Raw genomic sequence first — 24,464 nt, 5'->3', positions numbered from 1 at the left:
TGTGAAGGAAAAATGACCTCACCCATTACTTTGCTTTCCATGAAGTAAAAAGCAGTGATGGAAATTTTCTCAGAAAATCAATTTGATTCCTCTATTTCTCTTGCTGTATGATTTTTAATGTTACTCAACACTTGGACCGTCACTGCTAAGTATGTCTCTCTTTTCCTCATTTGTATTTCCCAATCACTTTATTTAGCAGCTTGCTAAATATAATGCCCCCTCACTCCCAGTCTTTTTTTAAACAGATGAAGGATGAGGCAGGAAGTACTGACATAATTTCCCTGGATTCGCATAGTAAGTTAACGACAGAGGCCAGGGCTGGATAAGAACTCAGATCTTCTCCTTTTGTAACTCTGTTCTAGGTCACCAATTGTAGGAGATGGACCATGCTTCCAAGTTGGAGAGTTTATCAGACATTAGCAACCCAGTCCTAAAGAACAGGGGTAAACAGACCACAGCCCACAGCCCAGGCCCAAACCCAACCTGCTGCCTGTTTTTCTATGGCCCGTGAGCTAAGAATGGTTTTTGCATTTCTGTAGGCTTTTTGGAAGTCAAAAGAAAAATAATATTTCATAACACAAGAAAATTATGTAAAATCATAATTCAGGGTTTATAAATGCAATTGTATTGGAACACAGCCACACTCATTCGTTTACATTTTTTCGATGGCGGCTTTCATCACACTGCAATGGACGAGTCGAGTGGTTGCAACAGAAACTCACAAACCCTAAAATAGTTTACAATTTATAAATTATATGGTCTGCAAAGCCTAAAATATTTACTATTGGGCCCTTTACAGTAAAAGCTTTCTGATCGCTGATATAGAAGATTCTGAGGGCTGAGACACAGAATGCATAAGCATTAGATGGTTTGGGTCATGGTTTGGATCATGTCTGGGGGCCAGTGTTTGTTAGCAATATGGAGGCAGAAGAGGGAGGGCAATGGATGATGCTAGAGCAAGATTCTGATTTTTCTCAGGGTAGGCCCTGTGTGAATCCTTAAGTACATAAAAGGACTCCTCACTCTTTTAAGAAAATTGTTTATGAGCATTTCAGTATGGGAAAGAAAAATGAGACTTAAAGAAATTAAGTGATTGTCTGAATGTCAAACAGCTGATAAGTGGCCTGCCTAGGACTTAAGCCCAGGTCTTCTCTTTTAATTCCAGGGTGCTTTCAAGTGCACCATGCTTCTGCAAGCCAGAGTAGCCTGAGAGAAGCCATGTTTATTGGCAGGAATCCTCTGTACTGAGAGGCAAGGGAGGGCTGTCTCTGGGCTTCCCTTAGCACTCCCTGGCTGTGCCTTTCTTGTGCTCATAGTATGCCCTGGCTGGTAGCACAAACGGTCCATGTATTCACATATTATTTCAGCAATCCAGAATATGAATCCTTTGAGCAAGGTTACCAGGTTTAGCAAATTAAAATACAGCCAGTTAAATTTGAATTTTAGATGAAATTCAAACTATGGCATTGTAAATGTCAACATTCCAGTGAGTGGGGCTGAGGTTGGAGGTGCATTTAGAGGAGAAAAGCACACTGGTGGTGGCAGAAAGTCTGGCAGTGATGCTTGGAAACGGCACATGTGAAGGTCTATTAGTACTGTCAACTACAGTGAGGACCTTCGTCTGCCCCAGGGAATCAAGTTTTAGTAAAGGTGTGCTAGATGGCCACTACTTTCATGTTAGGCATTCTTGCAGCTGTTCCTGAAGAAGACAAAGAAAGTTAAATTTTTCCCAGAATAAATGCATCATTATGATAGTGACTAATCTCCTATGATCCTAAAGCCCTGATTAAATCAAGAGACTCATTTTTTAAAAATCAAAATAAAATAGTTATAACATAGCTGTATTTACTTTAAAAAGTTTTTGTTTGTTTATCTATATCCCACGAATATTTGAGTCTATTTGCATGACACATTATTTATTTATTTGAGACAGGGTCTCTGTCACCCAGGCTGGAGTGCAGTGGCACCATATCAGCTCACTGCAACCTCTGTCTCCTGGGTTCAAGCAACTCTCTCGCCTCAGCCTCCCGAGTAGCTGGGAATACAGGAATGTGCCAGCATGCCTGGCTAATTTTTGTATTTTTTTATGGATACAGGGTTTCACCACATTGGCCAGGCTGGTGTCAAACTCCTGACCTCAAGTGATCCACCAGCCTCGACCTCCCAATGTGCCGGGATTATAGGTATAAGCCACCATGCCCTGCCTGCATGGCATATACTTTTAAAAGTTATATTAAAAATTATCTGTTGCCCACCTGAAATTCAAGAGATTTTAAAAAATTTTTAAAGAGCAATTTTAGATTCACAAACAATTGAGAGGAAGGTACAGAGATACCTCAGATGCCCCCGACCCCCAGATAATAAGGGGGCATAGCTTCCCCTATTATCAACATTCCCACCAGAGTGGGACTTCTCTTACAATTGAGGAACCTACATTGACATATCACAATCACCCAGAGTCCATAGTTAACCTAAGGGTATATTTACTCTTGGTGTTGTACATTGTATGGGTTTGGATAAATGTATGGAATGTATCCACCACTATAGTATCATACAGAGTCGTTTCACTGTCCTAAAATTTCTCTATGCTCCATCTCCTCTCACCTCCAACCTCTGGAAACCATAGATCTTTTAAAAGGCGCCACCATTTTGCCTGTTCCAAAATGTCACATAGTTGGACTCATATAGTATGCCACTTTTTCAAATGGGCATCTTTCACTTAGTAATATGCATTTAAGTTTCTTTCACATCTTTTCATGGCTTGCTAGCTATTTCTTTTTAGAGTTGAATAATGTTCTATTGTTTGTTTCCAAGCTTGGCAATTATGAATAAAGCTGCTATAAACATCTGTGTGCAGGTTTTTGTGCAGACATGTTTTCAACTCATTTGGGTAAATAGCAAGGAGCCTGATTGCTGGGTCATATGGTAAGAGTATGTTCAGTTAGGTAAGAAATTGACAAACTGTCTTCCAAAGAGCCATATCAGTTTTCATTCCCATCACTGATGAACGAATATTCTTGTGGCTCCACATCCTCACCAGCATTTGATGTTGTCAGTGTTCTTGACTTTGGCCACTCTAGTGGGTGTGTAGTGATATCTCATTGTTGTTTTATTAATAATTTGCATTTCCCTGATGACATATGATGTGAGCATCTTTCATATGCTTATTTAAAATCCAAATGTAACTGGGCATTCTGCGTTTTATCTTATAGCCCCGTCTCTAAGGGCAGGGATGGGTAATTTTATTTACCCTTTATTATCTCCCTTTTTCCTCCCACATCACCACCACTCCCACACCCACCCCCACAATGCCCAATACAGTGCCTTTCAAAGATACTTATGTACTAAAATTTAATGAAAACCAACCTCTTCCAGGCTAAGCACTAGCTCCCCACTAGCTGAATAGATTAATTTCACTCTATTCTGATACCCATTATCATGGCAGGATGAGTCAAGAGCCACAGAGGTCTCAGGGAGGGAGCCCTTTAGTCTGTGTGACAGAAATTGGAAAGGCTTCTCAGAGGATGTGATACCCAAGGTGGGTTTTGAAGTTAGAGTAGGAATTTATCAGACCAAGCCAGGGAGGGGAAATCAGCCATAGGGAGCATCATGTTCCAAGTCATAACTGCAGGAAAGAAAATGGTGTGCCTGGAAATCATGGGATGAGCTGCATGATTGGAATGCAAGTATCTGGGATGTAGTAGGCACGTGATAGTGATTCAAAGATTAGTCTCCAAAGTTAAATTCTGCTGTTCCATAAAAGTGGCCCTGGGATTTAGACTACCCATGATCCTTGTTCTCAATACTGTGAGTCTAGCTGTCAATTCTTGGACCACTAACCTAGCAGCTTTTACAATCAAGCCTGTGCTTGTTGGCTTCAGGTTAATCCCATGATATAGTTGCCACATCCTTGGCCATGGCATGAAGGAAATCCCACAGGGAAGTTCCATATTTAGTTACTTATTTGAACTGGTATACTAAAATTTAATGAAAACCAATCTCTTCCAGACTAAGCAGACCCATGGCCTGCCTGGCCCTGAGGTTGGGCATCTCCTCTACCTTGAGGATCTAACTAGCCATAAGTGACTCTCTGTGATTTAGAGAAGTCTGGTGTTGGTTAACCTTATCTCTATTAATATTAACCTCATGCATGGCTGTCCTTTGTCTTTTCCCAAATAACTCTAATAGATAATGTGCATGGCATCTTCTATTTGTCCCCCTGGATGCCTTCTCCACCATCTGCATCTTGCTGGGTACCCCATGAGGCTGCACTGTATGGACTGTCTTAGTGGACAAACTTGCCCTTACCTGGGAGGGTAGGAAGTGAGTGAAGTGGCTCTCTCCTTGCTGAGTCAATAAGTTGACTGTGTCCCTCTACAAAAAGCCACAGCTTCCATCAGATGCCTTCTCCATGCAGCTGCCCCTTCTGGTTCTAGGAAGTATTCTTTTCCTTGCTCTTCCCCTACTGTAGGCTTTAGGTACTAATGGCTCCCACTCCTATTCGCCGTGAGTATCCACTTTTCCTTGCTGGTTTTCCTGGACACTGTCCACACCTTGATAAATAATCACATAGTTAAACTCTCTTTAATTGCCCAGTTTGAGTGTGCCATTTGTTTTCTAATGGGACCCTGACTAAGACGGATGGGATGAGTATTACAACAATTATTCATTTGCTTATTAACTCACATTCACAATACTAAAGATAGCAACAAGGTTAATTCAAGAACATATCATACTTAGCTTTATTATGAACAACAGATGACAATCTATTATGTAAGGAAAAATGTTGGTTTTGGAAATAAATTGTCATTTCAACTTTATTAATATCTCTAGGGTGTCTCAGGTGTTAAACGCAAAACTAAGTGAATTATTCCATAGAGTTGTTATTTCTTTCACAGGTGCAGATATAATGGTAAAGAGCATGAGCTTTAATGTCAGAAAGATCTAGTTTTGAATCTGAGCTCTTTTAATTACTACCTTGTGGTTATGGGATGAGTTACTTTACCTTTCCAGGCCTTATCTGTAATATGACAGGAATAATTCTCCCTCATAGGGTGGTTGTGAAGATTAAATGAGATAATGTTTATAAAGGACTTAGCTTGCTGCCTCGTACATAATAGGATTATTGAAAGCTTAAGTGATGTTTATCAACACATCAGTTTCACTGTGTCCAAGAATTAGCCTTGGGTTCTAGAGCAACACCTTCCAATAGAACTTTCTGCAATGATAGAACTACTCTATATTTGCACTGTTCTACATGTGGCTATTGAACACTTAAAGTGTGTGTTTGTGTGTGTGTGTGTGTGTGACTGAGGAGCTGAGTTTTAAAATTTTATTTAATTCTAATTGAATTTAAATAGCTGCATATGACTCATGGCTACAATACTGGACAGCACAGATCTAGAACATAAACATAAAAATAACAAGTCATTTTGTAACATCATCAATGTCATTTGTACATGTGAACATGAAAACCATCAGTAGGATAAAATCAGAAGTATCAAGACAATCTATTCATGCTCCCAGAAATGGACATGATATAATGTATGCAATATTTATCTTAATTTTTTTTTGTATTGGAGAAAGTAAATAGGTTGAAGTTTACATAAACATATATCCATATACATACTTAAAGAGAATATTTTTGTTAAATTTATTTTTAGCCAGATGACATAGATAATTACCTTAATTCCTCCTTTTGCTTTGGATCATGTAGATATTAATTTGTGGACTTCCCTGGCCCTCACCCTTCCGGAGTCCATGGCAGACATTGATCACCAACATGGCAGTCATTCCTGTTGAAGCCAGTGGGGCCCCCGAATCCTCAACATTACCTTACAGTCAGGTACAACCCATTGCTTGGTATTGACATGTGTGAGAAAAATCCATTTACTACCCTGGATTTAGACATTCTTTTAAGGGAGTACTTGAGTGGTCCAAGGGGAAATAAAAAGAGAAAATAAAAGAAGGGAAATAAAAGAAAGGAAAATAAAAGAAAGAAAAACAGGCAATGAAATAAAAAGGTAAATATATTTAGAGTTATAGAATTTTCTAGCTAAAGAAGGCTTACAGAGAGGTCTTCTTTTTCTTGGACTTGAATCACTTGAATATACACACATGTATCATATCTACTGTGTGTCTTCAGACCAGCCCTCTAGACCCAGTGTCCACTCTTCACCACCCTGCATTCTGCCCGCAGACCACTGGCTGCATTGCTGGGCTTCCTTGCCCTTGGTTTCCTGTTGGAATTGGCCAGTTGGAGGCACCAGAAAGAGATCTGGTGAGCAGATGAGAGTGAAATTGGGGTATTGATTCCCCTGACTCCCTTCCTGTGGGGGCAATGCAGACTGTCTGGGTCCTAGTACTGTGAGTCATAGCTCCTTCCTCCTGTCAGGGACCTCTCCTTGCCATTCTCTCTCTCCTTGGAAACAGCTCCTTCCCCTCATCTTTTCAGGCCTGGAGAAGTATGGGGAGTACCACAATTGCCAGAACTAAATGCTACATGATTTTTCTGGTGGTTTCCCTTGTACCCTGACCACTTCTCTGAAAAGAGTCTCTTTATCATAAACCCTCCTCCTATTACACAATTTGAGCATGCCATTGTTTTCTGCTGGGACCTGTCCGATATATCTATGAAATAGTATCTGGATGTCCTCTCTTTGGGTCTTTCTTCCGATGGGCAATTGCTACAAGGACAATTTAAGACATTGCTTTTTGAAGCTGTTGTTTAATCTCACTGTCTTTCCAGACACCAACTCAGACCCCTCTGGGATGAGTCATTCTATTTGTGTGGGTGGGGTTAGTAAACTCCCTGAAGTGTAAGAAAGATTGTGTTGATAATGATGACAGAGAATTTTCTCAAAAGTCCAAGTCCATAGCCCCAAATAAAATAAACAACCAAAAAAAATAGTCTATGCATTTAGATGCATTGGACAGTGACCTACAGCTCAGCCCATCCTTTCTGGGCAGGATGTGGTTAGAGTACTATACACGATTAAGAAATTTCCCTTCTGAGCCTCTTCATCCTGTAGCTTGGTGTGGATGAAGTCCACCCAAGTGACACCTGGACCCTGAGGTATTATGCATGTGGAATTAGTAGAAGAGCTTTGAAAGCATCAAGATAGCACATTAATGTTCTTCTGCCCCAGATATGGTTAAAAATGGCTCTTGGCAAGACTCACTTCCTTTATTTTGGACATAAGCAGAGAAGAACTAGCTTTCTGTGGCAAGCAATGATATATGGCAACCTACCTGGATGGTTGCCTATCTGATATAATGCTTGCAAAAGTGCTAAAAGCCCTTCCTCCCCCAGACCTCCTCTCTTTCTTCCCAGAAGTTCTGTCACAATTCCAGAAATTCCCATTATTAGCACGAGACCTTAAGAGTATTACAGAAATCCTTGGCAGAATTAAGTACATATATGGTTTGACTGCCTGGTGTCATGTGCAGGAAGAATGGCAAAATTGGAGTACTGATTGGGAAGCAGCTAGGCAAAAGTGTGAGACATCCAGAATCACTCAGAAATGGCAGACGTGTCAAACACAGCACAGTGAGGTGAGTAGGTGACTGTCGAAGGCACTGTATGCCTGAGCGGGCCTGAGTGTGATTAAAACTGTCATCAAAGATGAGCTTTGCTGAAACATAACACTATAGTCTATGTAAAGGGTTCAGATTAAAGCTTAATAAATATATTTCCTTTGCTACTTCATTTATAACGTGGCTGAAAGCTGTCACAGATAGAAGGTTGCCAAAGGATACTTAATAATTGTCTGATCTCAAGAAACTAGACCATTATAGGTAACTCTGGAGCCAGAATGTCAATAATCTGTCAGGCTGACTAATCCCATTTCAATGAATGAGAATGACATTGTTGATTGGCACTGGGCTTGTGAGCTTGGGTTTGGAGGTGGGGAGAGGTGACGCACGTACCACGTATTTGCCAGGACTACCAAGGGGCCTTTTTCTGCTTTACTCCACAGTCATATCTAATTTCTAAGTGTTCATTGGCCCCAGATAGGCTTCAGGAATTCCTAGTACTGCCTTCCTTGGAGTTTACTGTCATTGGATCGATTAGCAAAGGGTAAATGCATGAAACTTTCCATTTCTCTTTATGCTTGTGTCTATAATTTGGGTAAGATGGCAGGTGATGGTTTGGGGATCTAGGCTGAGGTCTCATGAGCTAAGAGGATTGGCTGATTAGGAGCACATCATGATACACTTGTTTCCTTTCATACCTTCTCTGTTTCTCTCTCTCTCTCTCTTTTCTAGGCACCTTGACCTACTTTTGTCCTTAATCTTGCCAAGCACGTTTCCACCTCGGCCCTTTTACCAGGTATGTTCCCCCAGTAATCTCTCTCATCTGTTCAGGTTTTTTCAATGTTATCTTCTTCATTGACCCCTCTCTCTGAAGTGCTACCCCCTCCCCAGGCCAATCTCAATTCTCTAATCTTAGTTTATTTTTGCTTCATGGTGCTGCTCATTACTACTGAATATTATGTTCAATAGCTCTTTATCTATGTGCAGATTTTCTATCCTCTTCACTAGAGTGCAAGACTTTGAGAGCACAGACTTTGCCTGTTTATTGTTGTATCCCAATGCCTAGACGAGTGCCTGAACATAGCAGGTGTTAGGAAATGTTTGTTGAATGAGTGAATGGAGTGTTGAAAGTAAGAAGACTTTTCTAGGCCAGGGGTTTCCTGCCAAGTCATGTGCGAGCTCCAGAGAGCAATGCTTATGGAGACAAGGCAAGAAGCCACAGCAAGGCGTGTGGTAAGGGCTGGTGGTAAAAGCTGATCTGGGAGCCACAAATCACAGCAGTAGTCAGAAAGCACCGTGTTTTCTAGGAAATTCTGGATCAAAGTCAGAATCCAAGTGAATGACAATGACAGCAGATGTGAGTTCCTAGCACAGATAACTCACGGGAGGCACTTTCTCAGATGCGAAGCTTTCCAAATGCTTATTGCTGGAATGGAGCCCACATGGGCCCTGAGAAGCTCTGAGGCTGAGCTCAATTCAGAGGTGGTAAAGTAGTTAACCCAAGGTGGTTGGTGATGGAGGCCTAACTGCTGTGAAGCCATCATTGATGAATCCATTCTGTTCTGCAGAAGAGAGAGCCATGTCTTCCAAACCAGTTCCCAATGCACTATAGCCTCCCTTTACAGATCCTTGTCTCCCAACCCCACCACCCCAAAATACTTTTTTTTTTCAAAGAAGTTATGGTGCTGACAATCCCCCAGGGACCAGTGGCCCACTCACTTCTTATGTCGGGGAAATCCACTCGGCAGCAAAGGGCTCTGTGCTGGCTGGGAATCCCCACTGCAGCAGCAATCTTTGTGGGGCTGAGCTGCAAACGCTTTTCAGATTTAGCACGCAGCCTCATGAGGAGGAAGAGTTGCAGTTGCCTCTGCTGAGAAACAAAGCTGATGACACCGAAACATCTGGGAAATGGGAATATTATTTCTAGAAGATGAAAACAAATGTCCAAGCTGGAAGTGCTGCTGGCACTGACCTTTGTGTGCCTGGTTCTCCCACCCCCAAATCAATTTGTACACTCCTAGGATCTGTGTAGGTGGAAAGACTTTGCTGTGTATTTGTAACTCAGCTCATTATCTGAGGGTAAGAAGAAAAGAGGCTTGGCGTGGCTTTCAGAGGAAGTAAGGTGAAGACTGTTCTCCCCCAAACAACTAAATAAACCACGTAGACCTTTCATGACTCAGAAACCACAGACTCCACAGCTAACATGCATCTATTCATTCTTGTCTACAAGTATTGATTGAGAGCCTGTTGTGTGACTAACACAGTGCTTGGGTTGAGAACGTAATGGTAAAACAAGATTCACTCTCTCCCTTCAAAAGCAGGTAATCCCACTCTAATGTGGTACATTCTACAACATGGAGTCAGTGGAATATAGTAGCAAGGAAGGTAGATTGGGTTTTGCCACTAACTAGCTGTGTGACCTTGGGCAAATCACTCTGCTTCTCTGAGCTTCAATTTTCTCATCTATATTTCAGGGAAATTACCCACATTATGGGATTTAATAAAGTCATGTTTACTATCAATGTTTAGCCTAGGTGCCAATAAATATTAGTTATGGTCTGGTTATGATTTTATGATAAGTGTTATAGAATGCTGTGTGGTACATTTATATATTGAAATACGCTATTTCTGGGCAAATATATCTATGTTCAGGATAAAGCCTAGAAAAAGTTTGAGTAATTGGAGGTGCTATGTTTTGCTTCTTGCTTGAGAGACCCTCTCTCTGAGTCTCTCTCCTTTCCCCTTTCCTGGAGCCCTGTGTTCTCTGGATCTCCCTTGGATTTTCTCCACCAAAATTTCCTCTCAGTGGATTGACAGATTGGAAGGAATCTAAGGACAGTATGCACATGGCATTGTCATTGATTTAGAGCATCACCCTTCCTGGAGGTATTCACATCTCACCCAGAAAATAGTGAGGTGTCAGTAAAAACTGCCTTCTGAAAGTAATTAAAGAGTTTGGTATTTGCATAGGGAGAGACAAATTGAGAGGGAAAAGTTCCAGAAACAGACCCATGAATACATGGAAATTTGGTTCATAACAGAGATGGCAACACAAATCTGCAGAGGAAGAGTGAACTACTCAAGTGCTGGGATAATTAGCTATGGAAAAAAAGAAATATCCTTATGTCATACTCTATACCCAGGTAAATTACAGATGGAATTAAGACCTCAGTATGAAAGGGAAAGTTTAAAACTTTGAGATGCAAACATAGGGCACTTTAAAACATCAGAGCTATGTCTCAAAAGGCATACATCCAAAGGAAGAGACTTATATTGAAATATTATACTTGTGTGCCAACAAAGACACAATAGAGAGTTAAAATATAAGCTGCAGACTGAAAGAAGATACTTATAATGCCTACAGATAGCAAAAATTCTTGATACAGATGTATGTTTTAAATAATTCCTACAAATTAATAGGAAAAGATAATCCAATAAAAATGGACAACTAATATGAACTGGACAGTCATGGAAAAAAGAAAGAAACAACTCAGTCTCATTAATATCAAGGGAAATCCAAATCAAAACCATAGTGTGATATGATTTCAAACCCCTGAGGCTGGCAAAAATGATAATATCTGATAAAACCAAGTTTGTCAAGGATGCAGGGAAACAAATATTCTTATACATTGCTGGTGGGAGTGTAAGTTGGTGAGTCTATGCTGGAGAGTGCATTGGCAATATCTGTCAAAGTTGAAGATGTATATATCCTAAGATTTAGTCATTCTACTTCTAGGTATGTAAGCTAAAAGTCTCTTGCACATGTATACAAAGTGACAGGTGAACATATGTTCATTGCATCATTGTTTGTAAAGGCAAAAACTGGAAATCATTTAAATGCCTATCAATGAAAAGATGGACAAGTTGTGAATTAGTCATATAATGCAGTACTATACAGCAGTTAAAGTAAATGAGATAGAGCTACATATGCCAGTATGGATCGATCTCTGAAAGGTAATATAAGAATAGAAACAGCAAACTATACAAGTATCTGAATTATAAAATACCATTTAGATAAAAATTTAAAAAACACACCAAACTTTATATTGTTAACATGATATATTTATACATTATATATTTATATATGATATATGTTGCTTATATATTTGTTATATACATCTACATCATATATTTTTAAAGACACATGTTGTTTATGTAAAAATACATAGTGAATGTATCACAAACAAACATGGGCTGGACAAGCATGTCATCACTCGAGGACAATCTGGAGATGAAGGAAAGAGACAGGGATGGCAGTGATTTGGTGTAGGGGAACTTAAAAAAGATTGGAACCTAATGTAATAAAATGTTATTGTTAAATCTAGGTGGTTGGTGGCATATATGCAGATACATGTACTTTTCTGTGTTTTGATGTTTTAAAATTAAAAAAACAAATGGAAAATAACTGGTTCTATTTCTTGCTAATATCTTTTCAAATGAACTAACTCTTCAATTAGATAATGCCTATGGGTCTATTTACTCCCTACTGTACCTCACGGATTTGATATGCATAGTTTGACTTTATGTCAAGTTCTGTTCTTTGCAGACCGGGCTCTTCTAGGGCAGAGAGGCCATGTGTGCGTGGGTAGTCCCTTCACTTCACAGAGATGCTGACCAAGGTGTGCAGGGACATGAAACACAGTCCATGCTCTGCTCCCCAAGATATACCCCTGGCACAGGTCTGCATCCCTTGCATAGTTGCATCCAACCAGAGCAGGCATCTTTTGATGTGTTTTAAAAAATATGTAGATATATATAATATACATATATATAAGCAACATATATATAAATACATAATATATTAATATATCATGTTAACAATATAAAGTTTGGTGTATTATTTAATTTTTATCTAAATGGTATCTTATAATTAGGTGCCCAAGGAGGAACCTATTTCTCATCTGACCATGTAGTGTGGATGCCTTCTTCTATTTGCACAAAGGCATAGTCTAGACTAAAAGCAGACATCATCTAGATTAAGGCTACACTCGAGGTTTTCTCACCTTATTGGGGTACATATTAGCAAAATAGTTGAAAATAAGGTTGAAAACATGTTCACTTTGTCTGGGACAGCCAGAGGGAGGATGGAGGAGGATCCAACTTGTTCACCACTATCCATTTTTCTTTCCAACTGGTCATTCAAGAAGCATCTGATGAGCACATTCTAGGTGCTAGGAATAGAAGATTGAATAATATTCAATAATAAATTCTTTCTTCCCTCAAGGAAGTCAGACACTCAGATAATTACACTTCATTGTTTAAAGGCAGTAAGAGAAGGAAACAAGGAGGCTGTGGGATGCCTAACTAAGCAGCTGGTGAGGGTATGTGTTTGGCTCAGGGAACAATTCCTGGACATGGTGATGTCCAAGCTGGATTTGAAAGGCTGAGTAGGGTCTGCAGTGGAGAAGGGCATTCCAGATAGAGAAAGCATCCTGATCAAATATACTATAAATGGCATCAACTGTTTTTTGTTCACCCTGATGCCATTTTTCCCTTTTTTTTTTTTGTGGATAAACCATTGCAGGAACTCCCCCTCCTCTATTAGGAGCTGATTTGGTGGATCTGTCAATCAAGGTGCCTGAAAGCCAAGCCCCAGGCAGTTGAAGGGCCAGAGACAGCTGAATCAATCTAGTCCCATGAGACTCTCTCTCCAGGAATTTGACTTCTCAGCAAAGTTATTGCAAAAAAGGAAAATGATTGTTGCAGAGCCCTAAAAAGATTATTCATAGGTGCTGCTACCTGATTTTTAAATCTACTCTGGTTCTCTTTCCATGCCAGATTCTTTAGTTTTTCCTTCAATTCTGTCAGCTATCTTACTTCTTTTCAATAAATTCTTCTTTTTGCTTAAGTTTTCCAGGATCAGTATCTGCAGCTTGAAACTACAAAGCCCTAGCTGATACAGCAACAGCAACAACAAAATCAATGGTGGAAACTAGAAGTCAAGGAAATCTCTTTAATTTATCTGCCAGAAGTCTTTAAGGAAGAATTCCAAGCCCTTTAGAGGCTCTGCTAAAAAAGAAAGAAAATGGAAAGAAGAAGGGAAGGAGAGAAGGAAGGGAGGGAGGGAAGGAGGGAGGAAGGAAGGAAGGAAGGAAGGAAGGAAGGAAAAGGAAGACGGATTTTCCCACCATGCTGTTACCAGGCAGGTAGAAGTGTGTTAAAAGGTACATTCCTGGGAATGCTGGGCTTGCAGGGAAGATGGATGGATTCCACTGGCATCATTTAAACCTCTTTCACTGGATGGCCTCTGTGTCCTTCTACAGAACAGCTGTTACATGCAGCACTCAGGAGAAAAAAACAGTACGATACTGCTTCACATGGAACCCAGCAGGAATCTGCCAGAGACCCCTCTGCAGCTGGAGACAAAGAGACAATTTACCTTGTTGGCCCTCAGGGCAGAAATGGAAATGACAAAGAGTCAAGGACATCAGATTTTGAGCCTGCTGCTGGCTGATCTTCTTAGCTTCTAGCCCACAAAGAAACCCAAGGTCTATTATTGAAGTAAAAACAATTAAAAGTTCTGGCTCTTGCATTGTTTTATAATTACAGCAACATCTCTGGTACAAATTATGACTCATTCACTCTTCAAAGCAATTAGCATCTGGGCCACCACTAAGGAAGCTAGTTTTTGGTTGCATAGTGGCATCACATGGTGCCCACAGAACACTGGAGACATAGCTCCTGAAGGAGAAAGCATTGCTCAATGCTGGAGTGGGGGGAGGGTTCTCTTCTTCAAAGATATGGCATCTCATTGAAAGTTCTTGTGTTCTGACACCCCCTGGTATGATATCAGTAGTTACAAGGTTTTATTGTGATTTTCATTATCCTACGCTATACTATTGTTAATTGAATGTATCTTAAAAATGACCACCATAGTTTAGCCTACAGGGAATTTAAAATTGTTCATAAGGCACTTATGAATTTAAGCGAAAGTATTCTGATTTCTTTTAAATTTCTCTGTTGGAGGATGTCAATGGGATTTTCTTTGGCAGATGCTATGGTCTGAATAGTTGTGTCGCCCCCAAATTTATATGTTGAAATGGTAATCCCGAAGGTGATGGTATTAGAAGAGGGGGCCTTTGGGAGGTGATTAGGTCTTGAGGGTGGAGCTCTTATGATTGGAATTAGTACTCTTATAAAAGAGATTCATCTCAGAGAGCTAGCTAGCTCCTGCCACCACATGAGGAAACAGTCAGAGGTGTCATCTATGAATCAGCAAGCGAACCCTCATTGGACATCAAATCTATTGGTGCCTTGATCTTGGACTTACCAGCCTCAAGAACTGTGAGAAATAAATTTCTGTAGTTGATAAGCCACCCAGTTTATGGTATTTTGTTATAGCAGCTTGAACAGACTAAGGCAGCAGATACATACAAAGCAGTGTCTGAAAGAAAGTGCTCAATCATAAATTCTGTAGCAGCTCAGGGAGAATCAGAATTTTCTCTCTTCTGGTAAATACTTGTTCAAATACTCTCTAGAGTTGCCTCTAGTATCAGTCACAATTTTTGCTATTATAAGTGACAAAAATCCAGGCTTGATCTGGCCTAAGTGTAATGGGGAACTTACTGTCTCTGGTCATTGAAAACTCAAAATGCTGGTTTGGTTTTGACTTAATTTGGAGTCCAATTTATCTCCACTTGACTCTGCTTTCTCCTATGTTGGATTCATTTCCAGGCTCCACAATGTGCCCCAGAAGTTTCAGGTTTATCTTATCACAGGGCCAAACTCACCGAAAGAGAACAAACATTTTGACCTAGAATTACTGAATTATGTGCTAAATCCCTGAAATTCCACCATGATTGGATCAGTTTAGGTCACAAACACACCAGGGTGGATTCTTACAACCTGTGGGGCTGAGAGTCAGGGAAGATAGATCACCGCAAACCAGCAAATGAACAATCCCAAGAAATCAATGCTGTTTCAGGAGGAAAGGGGAAGAGTTGCTGTAGTGGAAAATCTCAGATGTGCATTACACCTCTTTGCAGTCTAGGGTCCCACTACATATGGTCTGGAACAGAGCAATTGAGACTTCAGTCTGAGATGTTGCCTTTATTTCTTTTCCTTAGCCCCAGAGATTCTTAAATTCCTCTAACCCCAGATATCCATCGAGAGGAAGATACAGCTCTAACCATGTTGAAAGGATGTGAGGAGGCAAAAACCAACATGTAATCAGCAGGTTTGTCCTTAAATAAGAGATCTTCCAATTCCTTGCAAATCTCCCCAGAGCATATGAAACAGAGTTTAAATAGTTATTTTTCTCTGAAGGAATTTTGTCAGATAGAATTATGCAACCTAAGGACTTTTTAGATAGGCCCCTAAAACCAACTAACAAGATCTCATATTGACCAGTAGACTTGCTCTGTACCAGGCTGGGTACTAGACACTTGGTTAATTTATTTCCAATAACAGGTCACTGGGAAAGATGCAGTCATGTCCTTTACAATCTAGATGAAGAGACTGCAGGTCAGGCAGGTTAGTTAAGTTTCTGGGCCCACAATAAGTAAGTGAGTCAGCTGGGACTCAAGCTCTATTCAATCTCAGAGCTCCAGGGACTGACCAGCATGCTCCATCCTCCCTCCCATCCTCTGTGAGATTACACACAACTGACACAATCCATCTCCCTTCCATAAAGGAGAGACAGAGGGGAAAGTCTTCCTTCTGTGACAAAAGGATGCATTTTAAAAATTTTGTAGTAGGAAAGGGAGAATAATACTAACCATTTTTGGATCATCTATTGGGTTTGGGCTACTGGAGTTGAGGGCAAAATCTATTGCAGTCTATTTGAAAACGCATTTTGAGTGGAGGAGAATATGATTCCCCAGGCTTTATTAGATCCAGTTTATGCACCAGGCTGTGCTCAGACAGCAATCAGTGCCAACCAGAGTGCTGGAGGTCGGCGTTAGCAGACACCACTCAGCTCTGCACCTGCCTGCTAGCAACTCCTAAGCACTAGTGAAATGATGCATCAAAAATCTGCCCTGACTCACTCCTAGAGTCTGTCCACACCAGCCTCTGCCACCCCCGCTTTACAGAGGCTACACTTACTAAGATCACTGAAGATCCTCTCACTTCTAAACCCACGTGGAAAGTCATCTCCACACCTCTTTCTGGTTTCCATGGTGCTTGAGAAGATAGACCACTCCTTGGTGCTCAGTATCGTCTCCAACAAGCAATAGCCTCCCTACTGGCTGTCTTCTCTTCTAGGACACTTCTAAGGCATTTCCCATAATTAGGAAGAATTCCAGTGTGTTCCATAGGGGGTCTCTTACTATGTTAATGACAAATCGGGACCCCGAAAAGTGTCACTTTTCCCTGTGGGTTCAATCTGCAGGAATTCCATTAGACAGGCTCAACAGTAAATCTCAAGATTTTTATAAATGGCCTGACTTCTGCATAAGGTTATCCAACAAGAGCGCTTGACACACAAAAAGATTTATTCCTCTCCACCCTAATGTAAACCTGCTTTAGAAGCATGTTTGTAACGTATTTTGAACTTTGAGGTACGGATGTTTTGCCACCAATTAAAGGCAACCATAGTACTTCCTCGCTTTCACTGTGGGAACACAGTCACAACTTTGGGCTGTAGTGGAAGCATATCTTATCATACTTTGGTTGTACCTTGGTATTACCTTTGTTTTTATCTTGGTATCTCGGCTATTACCTCACTTCTCTCATCTTCATTTAAATCTTAATTAAACCTTGTGCCTTTCTCCTATCTCCTGCAGGACAGTATCAGTCAGTGTCCAGTCAGGAAAACAGAAATCACGCAAGATATTTCAATAGTAACAGTTTAATAAGGAGCTAGGTAAACAGGTTTTGGAGGACTGAAAATACACCCAGGAGGTATCATATAAATCTTCACTACAGGAAGCAGCTAGAGGCACAGAGGGAGGATGTTGGAGTGGTCAGGAACCTAGAAGCTTGGGGAAAGGGGTACACAGAGCTAAGATCAAGACCACTGTGTATGGGTGGGGCATGGCCAGCTGGTGCAGGTTCCTCTGGGGCAGTTCGAGAGTGCGGACAAAACTCTGGAAACTGGAGCCAGCTACTATAGCTGGGATGAAGGCCATAGAAAAGAAACGATAGAAACAAGAAGCAGAACAGGAATGAGCAAGTCCTTTCACCTTCCCCTCCAATCTCCTCTTCTGCCCGCCCCCCATGAGCAGCACCTGACAAGACCCAGCTTGCGAAGGTGAAATACGGTTTGTAGAACCTGGCTCCAGCATCACCAAGCAGAGCACAGAAGGCAGGGCTTGGAGCTGAGAGACCAGAGGTTATACACCGCACACCTCTTGCAAGCCGCCTTCACCCACTCATCCTCACTACTGTCTTTGATCTTTCTTCAGGCCCAGAATTTCCATTCCCCGAGCCTGCCACGTAATTATTTCTAATCATCAAAACTCCTCAGTATCCATTGCCTTCATGAGATCTTCCTCAACTGACAGAGAAGAAAAGAGAGCTGTCCGTGTTTGTCCTGTTGCATATGCTGCTCTCCAGTCTTACCTACCAGTATTTTTACTTACTGTTTTTCAGAGATGGATCTTGCTCTGTTGCCCAGGTACTGACTTCATCCGAGGCCCAACCCAGAGATTGGCCCCTCCCTCATCAGCCACGCCCAGTGGTTGGCCCCGCCCACAGGCTTAACCTTGTAGCTGGCTCCACCCCCAGGTCTGGAGTGCGGTGGTGCAATCATAACTCACGGCAGCCTCGAACTCCTGGCCTCAAGTTATCTATCCTTCTGCCTCAGCCTCGGAGTATCTGGAATTACAGGTGCAAGTCACCATCCTGGGCCTTACCCGCCAATATTGACAGTGAGGAAATTCCTTATTTTCCAGCTGTCTTTCCTTAGTGGTTTAAGGGTGTCCTGTATATTTAGTGTACTATGAATGATTGAGTAGTCACTCTCAGCTATGTGAATAAAATGCTTACTTTTCTTTATAAAAGCATTTATGTTTCTTTCACGGGTTCCCATTTCCCACCTGATTTAATCCAAACTATTAAATTAGATCTGATCCTAAAATTTTTAAATCACTCGTGGTCTAAAATACTTGAATATCAAATAAATATCCAATTCAAATTAGATATTGATATAATTATTTGCTGTCTAAAAAACACTAGTTTTATGGTTTCTGCCCTCTTCTCAAAGGTTTTCCCTTACCCCCTCTGGGACCTCGGGTTGCCTGTGCCTTTCTATTGCTGGAGGGGAAGGGAAGAGGGAAGGTGTCTGCTCCCACAGGTAAGGATGCATGAATGGAAATGAACTTGATCAACCGGGATGGAATAAAGTATTCTTCAGCAAAGCCCAGCCACTGGTTTCTAGCTGGTCTGCTCTCAGGTGCTGGTGATGCCACTGTCCTGGCAAGTGGCTCCCTCAGCCTGGGCGGGATGTGTGGCTGCTGTCTCATGGGACATGTTGGATCATTGGTTGCTTGACTGACACACTCCAGCCTGAGAGTGTCCAGTTGCCTATTGGGTGGTACTGCTTCTTTTCCCTCACCCTTGCATGACAGCCTCCAGGGATCCCACCACACTTCTACTGGGCCACGGCTTGCTGGCCTCTGCCACTCAGCCATCAAGTGCTAGTCTCAGGCATTTTATTCTTGGGCTCATTCCTCATCCTTCCCCTGCTAGGCTCTGTTATCACAAGGAGCTGACTCCTACAGGTTTTGTTGCGCAGGCTTCCAGGTCAGCCCAGGCTTCCAGGCTTCTTGGTCCGGGGCCAGGTTCAGCAAATGAGAGGGTTGGCAGGAGATCGAAAGCTGCAGGTGGCATCACACTGGCAGCAACAGGGTGTCCTCTGTGGCTTTAGCTCCCACTGAACAGATCCTCTGTGGTCTCTGGCCCTTGCACCCCAAAACACCACCTCCATTCTTTGTCTCTCCAGTCTAGTAGAGCTAGTGTTCATTTCTACTTTGCTAATCTCTGGGTTGTCTCACCACCCCCTGTTTGATTCTTGATTCCTTCATCACTTATGTAACCAATTCCTTGCCCTAAATTCCTTCTGTTATGAATACTTGTAAGTATATAAGTATACAAGTGGCTTCTCTTTTCCTGGTTCCATTGACCCAGCCTGGTCTAGATCAATGGACACTACCTTGGCTCTACAGCAAATATATAGTGATCCTTGCCAACTTCTCACCCACTCACTGTGCTGCTCGTGCCAGGCCAGGTCAGCAGATCCTGCTGCCCAGCAAACCCCAGATGGATAACTGGCTCCAGTCCCAATACTTAAACCACCCAAATTCACGAAGAGAAAAAAAATGGCCAGGAATTGCAACTCCGCATACCATTGCAAGTTGTGCTGAGGGAACCATTAGGTGCCTGGAGCTCCATAAATGTCCTCCTTCCACACTTCTCTCCCTTCCCAGGTGCTTTTATTTCCCCAGTGGAAGAGCTGCCAAGCAAATTCTGCCCTCTTTACAACTTGATAAGAATTAGGTGGATCTGACTGTGGTACCTTTCTCTTCAGTAACTTCTGTATCATCTGCTTGGCCTGTGCATGGGGAGCTGACGGGAAAGTCAGGTAACCTGAGGGAGCAAGAAGGAGTCTCAAAGGATATTTCACACCCTATGTAATATATGTACCTGTGTAAGACCCACCCAGAGCCTGAAGTTTTATAGAGACATTCCTAGAAAAATGTAGAATCTGGGGTAAATCCCATCATACTATGTGCTGGATCAAATTAAAGTAAGTATCCAGGGGAATCTTGTAGGAGCAAAAGACATTACAAAAGGGAAACTTGCATTCTCGCAAGAATATGAGCTTGCAAAAAGAAAAAAGAAGGGTCTTTTCTTTAATGATAGTATAACCCTGTATTTTTATAATGCCACCTGGTAGAAGTTATGTCCTTTTCCCAGTGACCCACACCCCTATTGCACTAAAATATGCCTCTGAGTCTAAACACTATTCTATGGATGGAGATTCATCCATTTTTCTCATTCACTGACCCCTCATCCCTTAATCACTAACAAGTATATTGAAAAAGCGGTGATTCTATGGAGGCTTCAAATGGAAGTACCACAAAGTAAAACAAAAATAAAATGCCCACTGAACTAAAACAAACAAACAAAAAACGTTAATTAAAATTCTATAGGCTATGTTAGACACAATGGATGAAAATTGTGACACCCGCACCCATCAAGTCCAGACCTTGCCACAACCCCTTTATTTTATTTTTATTATTTGAAATTCTCGAGCGATTCAATGTCAGTTTTTCTCTTTGGGATCGTTAGTTTTCAGGGTTAGATAGAGATCAATAGAGATATTTTGAAATTGGCATCTTCGGAGGAGAAATATGTTGTGCAGCTGTACATGGATTGGCCGGTGCTCCGGTTAAGAAAATGGTGTGCTCTTTCATGATTGTGTTCATTGACAGTACCCCAAGCACTATTTCACTCTGTTGCTAAGATTCTGACAGTCTTTTGTAGTATCTTATCTATCACTGAGTGTTCTTCCCTATCCTTTCATACTTGATCTCTGGAGTGGAACTTTGTTTTAAAAGGCTCTGACATGAGAAAGAATGGTTGTCAGCAGACCATTCTCCTTGGGCACAAAGAAAAGTGGTCAAATGGTCAAACATCCAAGTCAAGGACTCAGTCTAGTGCTTGCCCCTCCAGGCGAGGCTTCCAAAGTAATCCATCTCATTTTGGGGACTATATGATGATTGGTATTTTGATCTTGAAAACATGTGCAAAACTGGAAGTCACTTCCCTGAGCATGGTCACTGCCTGTCTTGAAAGAAGCCAGCACTCAGTCACTCACCTGGGTGTGAGAAATTTATTTTATTTATTTGTCCTTCTGATAAATGTTTATTGAGTACCAATAATGTGCCAGTCACTATTCTAGGTGCTAGAAACATAGTAATAAACAAAAACAAAATTGATAAAAATCCTTACCCTCATGGAAATTGTACTGTGTGTGTGTAGACAAAAAAATAACTAGGACTTTCTCTCTCATCTATTTCTCATTTAACTAGATTTGGGGAATTGCAACTCCCCACATCATTTCAAGGTGTACCATTGCGTCGTATGCGGAGTTGCAATCTATCTATCTCGTAGGTGGTCATAAATGTTAAGAAGAAAAATAAAGCAGGCAAGGTCGTAGCAGGCTTGTGTAAGAGAGGAAAGTTGCCAGGGAAGGCATCACAGGCACGGTGACATTTGATCAGAGAAATGAAGGAGATGCAGTAATAATCTATGCAGATGTTTGTGGAGCAGCACCTGCAAAGTCACTGAGGCATGCTTGGTAGACCAGCAGAGAAGCTAGTGTAGCCTGAGCCGAGTGACTGGACAACAGAGTAGTAGGAGCTGAGGTCAGAGAGGTGATGGGGACCAGATTGTTCACATCAAGGTCTCTCCTGGCGTCTGCTAGGAATTGTTATTTAGTGTAATAATGAAGCTCATGTGTCGATAAATCACAAATTTGGATTTACTTAATCTTTGTTCAATGTATTTAATATAGTTGGTTTCTTTTCTAATTCCATGTATCTACTTTTATGCATTCTGAGAAAGACTCTATAGACTTCAGCAGTCTTCCCAAGAGGTTCAGATCACAATGCAGGTAAATACTTTTTGATGTAGGGGCTTTAAGTCCCTGCAGGATTTTGGCTTTTACACTGAGTGAGATAATAATTTGTTGGGGAGGATAGACGTGATCACCTAGACTTTTGCATTGAGTATACAAAAGAGCGAGAAGGGTGGGACCAGGAAGGCCAGTTAGGAGGCTATGCCAAGAATTCAGGCAAGAGATCATGATGGCTTGAACCAGAGTAGCAGCAGTGAAGGCAGTGGGAAGTGGATAGATCCTAGAGAGGTTTTAAAGGCAGAGCCAACAGGAATTGCTGGTAGATTGGATATGAGCAAAGGAGTCAGGCAAGAATGACTATGAGATTTTTGGACTCAGCAAATGGAAGCCTGGAGTTGCTTTCCTCTGAGATAGGAATATAGGCAGGGGGTCATGGAGGAGAGATGGGGAAGGTCAGATTTAGTGTTTGGACATCTTATAATTGAAATGATGATTACATACCCAGGCAGAAATGTCATGTAGGCAGCTGGAGGTGTGGGGAGCCTGAAGGGGTGAGGAGATGTCCTGGCTAGAAATACAAAGTTAGGAATCACGAATCTATACTTGGCATTGAGGCCATGTGACTGGATGACAGTGTCATCCTGGAAAGTGGTACATGAAGAGATGAGGATTTTTTGGCTTTTGTTTTTGAGATGAGATCTTACTCAATTACCTAGGCTGGCATACAGAGTTGTGATTCTAGCTCCTCACTGCAACCTTCAACTCCTGGGCTCAGGTGATCCTCCCACCTCAGCCTCCTGAGTAGCTGGGACTACAGGCATACCTCACCATGCCCAGCTCATTTTAAAAATTCTGTAGAGATGGAGTCTTGCTATGTTGCCCAGGATGGTCTCAAATGCCTGGCCTCAAGCAATCCTCCCACCGTGGTCTCCCAAAGTGCTAGGATTTACAGATGTGAGCCACCATGTCTGGCCAGAGATGAGTCTTGATGGTTGTGACCTGGAGCAACCTAATGCTTAGGATCTGTATAAGGAGGAGAAAGAATCAGCCAAGGAGAGCAATCAGTAAGTTAGGAGGAAACCCAGGAGGGTTTGATGTCCCTAAAGCCAAGGGAAGAAAGTGTTTCAAAGAGGAGGAGTGTGTCTCTGTTACATGCCGCTTATAGGTCATGTATGATGAGGCCTGAGAGTTGACCACAGATTTAGCAACTTGGAAGTCATTGGTAATCTAGAAGAATTTTGGCCAAATGGTTGGGGAAAAAAGTCTTATTGAAATAGGTTTAAAAATGAATAAGGACAGAAGAATTAGAGATACTGGGAGTAGGAAAGTCCTTTCAGAAAGTTTTCTCAAAGGGAAACATAAAATTTGAATGATTGCTGGAGAGAAATATGGGAATCCAAAAAGTTTGATAAGATGAGAGAAATATCAGCACGTTTGAATGCTGATATAAATGATTTTTAAAAAGAGGAAACACGAATGATTCAAGTGAGACAGAGCCTTGTTGAGTGATGTCTTTGTGTAGACAAGAGGTGGGTGGTTTCTAGTGGAAGAGCAGAGGGCTTAAACTTAAACAGGGACCTTAAGAGTTTGCCTATAGGAACAGGCAGGAAGGTGGAGTATGTGAGTACTGTGAGTAGATGTGGCGATGAAGCCTGTAGAATTTCTCTTCTGATTGCTGCTGTTTTCTCAAGAGGAATAAGAAGTATAGTCATCAACTAAGTGTGAGAATGAATAAGGGAAAGAAGTCAGACGGTTGGGGAAGGGGAAAAAGGTGTTAAATGGTTGTCTAGGTATATGGAAGTGTGAATGGAATAGCAAAATGCAGTAGGACTGCCAGGCAGCATTTGGGGCCTTATTGGGATTAGTGGTCACATATTTTAAATGAATCTATTCACGATGTATTTTTATCCACTTGTGTTCAACTCTTTGGGTACAGGCCTGAAGTAGATAGAGAGTTGGATTCCATAAGAATTAGCCTTTGTCATCTGAGCGAGATGAAGGGATGACAGAGAACTGAAAGTGGACCCAAGCGAGTAATTGATTAACCGTGAAACTAAACAAAGTGAGTAAGGTAAAGGAATGAGGCCATGAAAATGTTATGGAGAGTAAAAGGGTGGTAGAGCCAATGAATTTTAGGTCCTACTGCTGTGGAACAATTTTCAGTCAAGGCACTAGAGAGAAACAGTTGGAAAGATAGGAAATGGAGGTCAAAAAGATAAAATAGATGGTTAAAGTAGATGGTTAATTGTGGAAGGGATATGGCTATTGGTAAGGACTAGGTCTAAAGTGTGGCCACAGGAAAGAGATGCTGAAGTAGGGTGGAGAACAAGATCACTGGAGGGAAGGAGGTCAGGAAACCAAGACCTCTCGGAGTGTCATCTATTTGAATACTGGAATCACTAAG

General features: G+C 41.6%; 1 long non-coding RNA gene across 1 annotated transcript in view; it reads left to right on the top strand.

Annotated features, from left to right (window-relative positions):
• Window positions 1-14,047, top strand: part of LOC117974610 (uncharacterized) — a 56,276-nt gene extending 42,229 nt beyond the window's left edge. The window contains exons 2-3 of the long non-coding RNA XR_008619945.1: window positions 8,269-8,332; window positions 13,386-14,047. This is a non-coding gene — a long non-coding RNA (uncharacterized LOC117974610). The remainder of the gene's footprint in view (window positions 1-8,268; window positions 8,333-13,385) is intronic.
• Window positions 14,048-24,464: the final 10,417 nt, after the last annotated feature.

Source organism: Pan paniscus, chromosome 8 (genome assembly GCF_029289425.2).
Source record: "Pan paniscus chromosome 8, NHGRI_mPanPan1-v2.0_pri, whole genome shotgun sequence".
Lineage (NCBI taxonomy): Eukaryota > Metazoa > Chordata > Mammalia > Primates > Hominidae > Pan > Pan paniscus.
This window is presented reverse-complemented; position numbering and strand designations above follow the sequence as displayed.